The 8942-nt window shown below is 40.0% G+C and overlaps 1 pseudogene; it reads right to left on the bottom strand.

Annotated features, from left to right (window-relative positions):
- Window positions 1-6707: 6707 nt before the first annotated feature.
- Window positions 6708-6819, bottom strand: LOC133775526 (U2 spliceosomal RNA; annotated as a pseudogene).
- Window positions 6820-8942: the final 2123 nt, after the last annotated feature.

Raw genomic sequence — 8942 nt, 5'->3', positions numbered from 1 at the left:
CAGCACAGTGTATCTGTGTCAGGGCATTTTAAAGCTCATACAAAGGCTTAGAATCCAAATCCTGGAATCCATATTCCACAAAACCCTGTCATCAGGGATTCCCAGTGTTGGAGCTTCTGTTAAAAGCTCCCTAATTCTTCGGAACAGCAATTGTAGCTACTTTGTTCAGTGTGTTCATATTTGTCAGAGCCTTTTAAAGCTTTGTACAAAAGCTTGGAATTCAAATCCTGGAATCCATATTCCTTACAACTTTGACATCCCCAGGAATGTTCTTAGCTGCTTTTTGGTCTGTGCCGATGCTATAAGTAGAATAGCTTCCTTTCTCTTGACTGAAAGAGCACACTTTCCAGAATTAGAACATATCCCAGGTAATATATTATAGTTTAGAAACCTGAGATTTTTTGGAAATTCTGTATCCTCACTTTCCCAAATTCTGGGTTTAGTAGGATGCAGAAGAAATTATCTCTTAAGCAAAGGTTTAGCGCACAATAAGATGCATTGAAACAACTGCCTCATTAGTAGCCTTGAGGCCTTTAACCATTTGTACTCTCCACTTGACCTTGTGTTAAAACATATGAGACAGGAATGTCACAGGAAGACATGGATCCAAGAGCCTATGCTTGAGACACTTAGTTAACTTTAAAGAAGCACCTAAGAATGCAGGCAATGGAATATGACATTTAGACATAACTAGAACTTATGATACATAAGAATATAACACATTAGAAAAAAGTCTTTAAGAGAATGTTTTACCATTAACTTTAATACTGTAACACTTTGAGGACAGAGGTCATGCATGGGAAGTTAGTACAGAGTGACTTCTGTTGTTAGGTTAACAATCAACACTCTTCTATAATATCAGTGACTACCAGAGGCTCTTGACATGAGCCACCTAGGCTATGAAGCCTTCTGAATCCACAAACTCCATCAGTATTTAGACAAGGTCATGTGCAAACTGGAAGTTCTTTCATCCCTTAGGAGAAAAATATATCCTTCTTTGATGACTTTTTTTCCACTGGGGTCTCACCCAGGAGGGTCCTCCATGTAGGGACACTTTTTTGCATGAGCGTCCTGGCTTTTCATGCCTGAAATGCTCTCATAGCCTTTTCAGACCAGAATGCCTTATGGGTTGACTCTGAGGTCAGAGTGCTACTTAAATCATATGCTATTCTGAGTCTGATGTATGGACTGCTTCCCATGTTGGAGCATATAGTCCTCTTTAATCATATTTATTATTATTATTATTAAACACTTAATCCTATTTACATGATCACTTTAACGATTAGTCCCATCTGCATGATCACTGTAACACTTAAGATATTACTTTTCCTATCTATCTCAAGGAGATTTGGGATCCCATGGCAAGTTTTTAAATTGTACCTTTAGAAGTAAAACCATAGAAATGTATGTAGAACTGAAATTGGAGAATGACCTCCTAAAATCTAGGTGAAAATGTGTTTCCCCAGAAGCACCATCTGGGGTGCCACATATGCTACTGGAATTTGGGGTGCCATACGATATCACCATATGCTGATTAATAAATTCCCAATATTAATAAGCCTGAGAGGGTTCTTGCTTAATATTTAGAGGAGAATTATAAACACCAGCATCCATAAACGAGGCAGCATGTTACATTTTAAGCTTTTATTTAGTGAGAAAGATGCATAGGAGAATGAGAGCTTTATTTAAGAGAGAGAGGTAAATCTGGGTTCGTACTGAGCAGCAGGAACCAGCCACGTGGAGGAGCTTCTAGGCCAGGAAGACTAGGGCAGGTGACCCAAAGGCCACGTGCCCTGGAGGCACAGGGCTACAGCAAGCCCCTCCTGGCAAGAGGCCAGGGCCGAAGAGGAGGGGCTGGACATACTGTGTCCCAGGCTTTTAACCCATTTCCAAAGGGGAGTGGTTAATTAACCTGAGTGGCTGGTGGGCACCCAGGTGTGGCCAGGTAGGGTCATGAGGTCACACAGGGGCGTGGTGAAGGCTTCGTCTTCCAGCTCACAAACTTAACTGATTTTAACCTGTATGCCTGCCTACTTCAGAGCCACACAGCTTTACAATTTCTTTGTAGGACCTGAGAAGATAAAAACAGCTCTTCCTGAGCTTAAGTATCCTTAACCATGTGACATGGAAACATTGCATTAGTTATAATTTCTTTAGCATGTGATTGGATGCATTGCATTAGTTACAGTTCTGACACTGTAAGTCTCTATTTGTGTACCAAATGGGGTACATTATTTTACCACGCCTTAATTTTTTACTGTTTTTTTAAATGCTAAGTAAAGCAAAACAAATAATTAAAATTAGAAAAATAAAGACCAGTGTTAAAGCTGCCAACATTTGCCAAAACAATAAAGACCAGCACAGAGGCTAAAATAATAATCTACAATTTAAAAAGTAATAATAAATATTTACATGGGGGCCAGTGCTGTGGTGCCCTAGGTTAATCCTCCGCCTGCAGCACTGGCATCCCATATGGGTGCCAGGTTCTAGTCCTGGTTGCTCCTCTTCCTGTCCAGCTCTCTGCTGTGGCCTGGGAGATCAGTGGAGGATGGCCCAAGTGCTTAGGCCCCTGGATCCATGTGGGAGACCTGGAAGAAGCTCCTGGCTCCTGGCTTCAGATCAGCGCAGATCCAGTCATTGCTGGCACTTGGGGAGTGAACCAATGGAAGGAAGATCTTTCTCTCTCTCTCACTGTCTATAACTCTGCCTGTCAAATAAATAAATAAAAAATCTTTAAAAAAAAGTTACACTAATAATCAGGCATGTTGCAGGCTATGGGGGCCGCCATTTTGGATTGGAGCCTGTTGCCAGGCAACCAAACCAGTCCCCCAGCTCAAAATCAACAATTGAAAGCATGCTTGATTTGAAAGTCAAAGACCTTGAGGCAAAGTAGAGTTTTCAGTACTGCTTAAACCTGTACATAAAATAAAATAAAAAAATTCTAAATTTTCAATTGTCTTTAAAACACATTACAAACAACTTGGAAACTTTTATAGATACAGATAAGCTCTCACAAGCTCTCAAAAACTAACCCTCTGTGAAAATCCTTCTCATTTCCTTGCCAGAATTCTATTAGTACTGACAGCACCTTTTTAAAGCAAGAAACAGTAAAAAGAAACCAATCCATGCATTTTCCAAAAGCCACAAGCACTAAGGGAAACCAGAAAAGAAACCTAAGCATCCTTTGTTTGCTTGTTTTGAATTAAAATGCCACTGGAGCCATGGCTATAGCTGCTCAGGCAGCTGGGGCAGGGCAGGGCTAGCTAGAGCTGCAAGCTGTGGTGCAAATATCAGAATTTGACCCCTTAAAAATATACCAGAATCTGGTCCCTTAAAGTTCCCCAGAAGTCCCATCTGGGGTGCCACATGTTATCAGAATTTCAGGTGCTATACAGTATCACTACATGATTATTATTAAATCCTCAATATTAATAAGCCCAAGTGGGTTCTTGCCTAGTATTTAGAGAAGAATTCTAAATACCAGCATAAATTAACGAGGCAGCATGGTACATTTTAAGCTTTTATTTAGTGAGAGAAATCATAGGAGAGTGAGGGCTTTATCTGTAAGAGAGAGATAGAGCTGGGTTCATACCAAGTACCAGGAAACAGCCATCTAGAAGAGCATCTAGACCAGGAAGCATCGGGCGGGTGGCCCAAGGCCACGTGCCCTGGAGGCGCCAGGCTGCAGCCAGTCCCCTACTGGCAAGAAGCCAGGGCAAGGAAAAAGGAGGAAAGGGGTGGACACACCATGTCCCAGGCTTTTAATCCACTTTCAAAGGGGAGTGGTTAATTAACCTGATTGGCTGGTGGGCACTCAGGTGAGGCCAGGTAGGGGCATGAGGTCACACAGGGTCATGGCAAAGGCATGGTCTTCCAGCTCACAAACCTAATCAATTTTAACCTGTCCACTTTAGTGCCACGCAGGGCAGTGGCTGCTATTGAAGCGGCAGTGGCTGGGCAGGGAGCACCAGTGCCTTCGCACTTTTTGCACTGCTACAATTCAGTTGGCGGCTGTTTTAGGAGTGGCCCATCCCTGTGCCTCTGAGTGCCAGTGATGGTGGCAGGAGGGAATCAGGGCTTCTGATCCTATCTTGTCTGTCTTGGCTCCCACCCCTCCCCTAGGAATACACCCATATCAGCACCTGGGCCACATGGGGCTGGAGCAAGGAGAGCAGCAAAAAAAGAGCAACCAGCCAAGCTGGAGTGTGCATTCTCTGCAGAGGTGATGGTGGGTGCCAAGCACAACCCAGGCCCCACACCCTGTGCCAGAGTTGAAAATAGTTCCTTCCCCCCATCGCAGGCAAAGGAGGGTGCTCCCTGATCTAAGGGATGGAGTGTAATGCAGAAAGATAAGTGAAGTTAGAAGCCAAGTGAGGTGATCTTTTACCATTTTACTGGGTTTTTCTTTTCTTTTAAACCAATCAGATATTAATAAATATTGGGGAGTCCCTCTGTTATTAAGGGTCCAACAATCTGGGGTGCCATTATGATACCATCCTACTTATTAATAATTTTCAATATTAATAATCCTGTTGGCTCTTGCTATTTATTCAGAGCAAAATTCTTTTTTTAATGATTTATTCATTTATTTGAAAGTCAGAATTATACAGAGAGAGAAGGAGAAGCAGAGAGAGGTCTTCCATCCACTGGTTCACTCCCCAGATGGTCGCAACAGCTGGAGCTACGCCGATCCAAAGCCAGGAGCCAGGAGCTTCTTCCTGGTCTCCCATGTGGGCCATCTTCTACTGCTATCCCAGGCCATAGCAGAGAGCTGGACCAAAAGAGGAGCAGCCAGGATTAGAGCCTGGCGCCCAGATGGTATGCCGGCGCTTCAGCGCCGGCCCCCAGAGCAGAATTCTTAATACTAACTCAAATGGAACAGAAACATGGTAAGTTTTTAAGGATTTTATTCAGTGAGAGAAATGCACAGGAAAGTGAGGACTTTAATTAGGGGAGGAAGAAGTCCAAATGCTAAGTTGGGTCCATACCAGGCAGAGAACAGGCCAGGAAAGCAGAGAGCAGGTGGCCTGAAGGGCAACAAAGACACATCAAGGTTGTGCAACCAAAAAAAGGAGGGGTCCACCGTGCTCCAGGCCTTTTATCTGCTCCCAAAGGGGGGGTGGTTATGTATTCTGATTGTCTGGTGGGTGTCCAGGGGAGGTCAGGCAGGTGCATGAGATCACACAAGTTGTGTGGTCTTCCAGTTTACAAGCCCAATCCATTTGATCCTATCTGCCTGCCTATATCATTTGATTTCAATCATAGTTCAACCCTGGCTGTTGCTGGCATTTAGACAGTGAACTAGAGAATGGGATCTCAATGCATGTCTGCTTCCTATCTCTGTGTTGCTCTCTCAATAAACAAATCAATAAATTCATTTTAAATTGTATCTTTCCATGAAGAAACAAAAGGCATCAAATTTGTATTATTATGTAAATGTTACATATTATTTTGATTATTCCTTGTTATGATTTTTTTCCAAAATTACCTCACTCATTAAAAAAAATTTGTTATATATATATATATATATATATATATATATGTGTGTGTGTGTGTGTGTGTGTGACAGGATATTAAACAGCTTCATATAAACAGTTAAACAGTTTCAAATAAACCAATAAAATAACTTAGCCTAATTTGCCTTTTCTATACTTTCTGGGGCCAATATTGTGGCACAAGGAAGCCTGTTGGTGTCCCACTGCTCTACTTCCCATCCAGCTCCTTGCTAATGGGCTGAGAAAAGCAGTGGAAGATGGCCCAAGTTCTTGGGCCCCTACTACCCACCTGGGAGACCTGGAAGAAGCTCCCAGCTCTTGGCTTATGCCTGTCTCAACCCCAGCACTTTCTGCCACTTGGACAATGAACCAGTGGATGTACGATCTCTCTCTTTCTGTCTCCTTTTTCTGTAACTCTGACTTTCAAATAAATAAATAAATCTTTTTTAAAAATAAAGTACCTTGTCATTTCTACTTAATGCTTCAATGGTATTAAATACTACCCTATTTTCCATATTTTTATCACAGCAGATGCACAACAAAAACAATAATGACATCCCTGGCTCCTTGATTTTCTAAAAGTTCTAAATGAATTCATCTGTACAGTATTCCCAGAACAGTACATCTGAGAGTAAAAGATTCTGTCACTTTTTGTTATCATTATTATCAGTAGTAGTATTGACATGATATCATTTGGTTTGACTCTTGGTTTGTATATGTATATATGGAGATTGATGTTTAGTCAACTCACATCAAAGGATCTGATCAAAGCACCAAGAATTTTGACTACATACTTTACTTTGAAAATCAATTTCAATAAATTTGTCAAAGAAGACTTTTTATTCAACATTCAAATTGGCATTCCCTCTCCATATTCCATGCTCAATTGAAAATAGAGCCTCTCTAGGTTTATTCATTTCCCATTAGCTAAGAGCTCTGACTAATATAATAGGTCTCTGAGTCTATTAAAATCCCAAAAGGCTCTTCTTGTTCTGGCAAGAGAATAGGAACACCACTTTCTCTCAGTTTCTTGACATTGAGTTACCAATTATTGCTTGCCTTCTGCATTCCAGACTTTGAATGAGACATGAGGGAGTCAACATTTTCTACCCTTTACCTACTCAAAATCAATAGGAAGACCAAAGATTATATATAACTTAATTTTGTATATGTTTGAAGGGGAAAACAAAATACTACAGTTATTAATCTTACAAAGCTTACACAATCTTTGAAACTAATCTAGTTCAAGAAATAAGTTGTGATCCATTTTAAATTGATAAGAACAGATACTACATTTGATCTTAGCCAAAAGGCTGAGAGCAATGAAATCTATTTTAATTATTTTAAAAAGAAACAAAATGCCCTAACCTACCCGACTTTATGACTACTCATCTGACAGAGTTGAGGATGACAGAGTAGAGTCTACAGATTTTTATAATAGATTTTTAGTTATACTGTAAGTGCAGAGAAATCTATAGTTCTTTTGTGTTATTTTAACTAAAAATGCACTTATTAAGCTTTCCTGATTTGGAGTAAGTGATTGAAGGTCCAAAGAGGACAACATCCTAAGATCTTTATATTTCAGAACATTTAAAGTGATAATTTATTGTTATCTTAGATTTTCAGCAGAGGCCCTGGTTGGTAGAATTAATTCAATAAGTACAAACAACCTCATTCTGCATTATATGAGGCAAGTTAAAAGAGTGTAGTAATGATTCTCTCGGCATTAAAAATCAGCTGACTATAATTATTTTGAAGGAAAGACTATACTTTTGGAGGAAATTGTTTGTACTTTACATGAAGTACTAATTTATTTTAAGCTGAAAGAAAAGAAGTTGTTTCAATGTGATTGTTCAGAGACTAATATGTATACAATTGAATTTGGGAAGCATGAAGACTATGAGAGACAATGGCTTTGTGATTATATGGGTATGGCAGTAGAACAGAAAGTCATTATAGGGGTCTATGCTTCCATCTGTAAGAGAAGTTTCTAAAAGCTTATATTCTATGTACAAAACTGTACCATGCAGTAGTAAGCTAGCTGAAGCCTTCTTAATAGAAGATGTATGCAAGAGTCCTACCGTAAGTTATAAATCAATCCAATGAAGATAGGATGATGAGAAGCCAAGTTCTGAATGAATAAGTTACTGAAAAGCCAGTAGAGGAGGTATCACTTTCATAACAAGAATTACATCTCTTGTTTTCCAGTAAGGTGTGGAGTTGGAGGGGGTGGTCTAAAACTAATATGCAAAAGCATACCACTAGAAAAAGGATCCAGATTGGACATTTAGCTTGCTGATTTTCCCAAAAATAAAGGGTAGTACCTTCAATTTCCAATCTTTCTTTTCTTTATCAGCCTTAGTGTTTGTTGTGTCTGTGAATTGCAAGGTAAATGGGAGTGCAAAAGTAGAGGCAAAATAGAAACTAACTTCCCCTAAGAATTCAGTGTAAGCTTTCCAGGCTACAATTTAAGATGATGGAGAGCATGTGCTTTTTCCTTTGCTTTACATTTTAAAGACTTTATTGTTACAACATTCCAAAATTACATTTAGATAATGAAAATGAGATTATTTCTATATTTAAGAAGAATCTAACTGAAAAGCCATATGTGATTAGGGAAAGATCTAGAACACAAGGGCTCACATTAGGCATGGTAGAATAAGTGACTGCTTACAAAGCTGGCTTCCCACGTTAGAAATCCAGTTCAATTCCCACCTGCTCCACTTCCCATCCATCTCCCTGTTAATGCTCCTGAGAAGGCAGCAAAATATAGATCAAGTGATTGGAACCCTGACACCCACATGGGATATCCAGATGGAGTTCCTGGCTCCTGACTTTGGCCTGGCCAGGACCCAGGTGCTTTAGCTAACTGGTGAGTGGATTAGTGGGCAAAGGGTACCTCTTTCTCTCTCTCTCTACCTTTCAAATAAAAAGATACATATTTTAAAGAACTAGATCACAAGTTACTGGAATACAGGTGGAAAATCTAGCCTACTAAATTTAACAGTAATATAAAAAGTTAATGGAAAAGCTCTGTATTGCAAAAAATGCTGTATAGATTCTTTTTTTCTTTTTAAATAATTTATTGAAATACAGAATACAGAGCAAGAAATGTACATAACTGTACAGTTTTTTGTCATCTGATCACACTCAAAACCAATACTCAAATTAAGAACAAAGACTTCCTAGTATTCCACAACCCTCCCCCAACATTTCTCTTTTTTAATGTGTGAAATAAGAATATATTGTCAGGGCTGGCATTGTGGCACAGCAGGTAAAGCTTTTGCCTGCAATGCCAGCATCCCATATGGGTGCTGGTTCATGACCTGGCTGTTCCACTTCCAATCCATCCCCCTGATAATGCCCTGGAAAAAGCAGCAGAAATTGGCCAAATGTTTGGCCCCAGCTTCAATCTCATTGCTTGTTTTCAGTCTGTCTAGATTTTTT

Source organism: Lepus europaeus, chromosome 16 (assembly GCF_033115175.1).
Source record: "Lepus europaeus isolate LE1 chromosome 16, mLepTim1.pri, whole genome shotgun sequence".
NCBI lineage: Eukaryota > Metazoa > Chordata > Mammalia > Lagomorpha > Leporidae > Lepus > Lepus europaeus.
The sequence above is the reverse complement of the archived record's forward strand: the minus strand, read 5'-3'. Positions and strand labels throughout refer to the sequence as shown.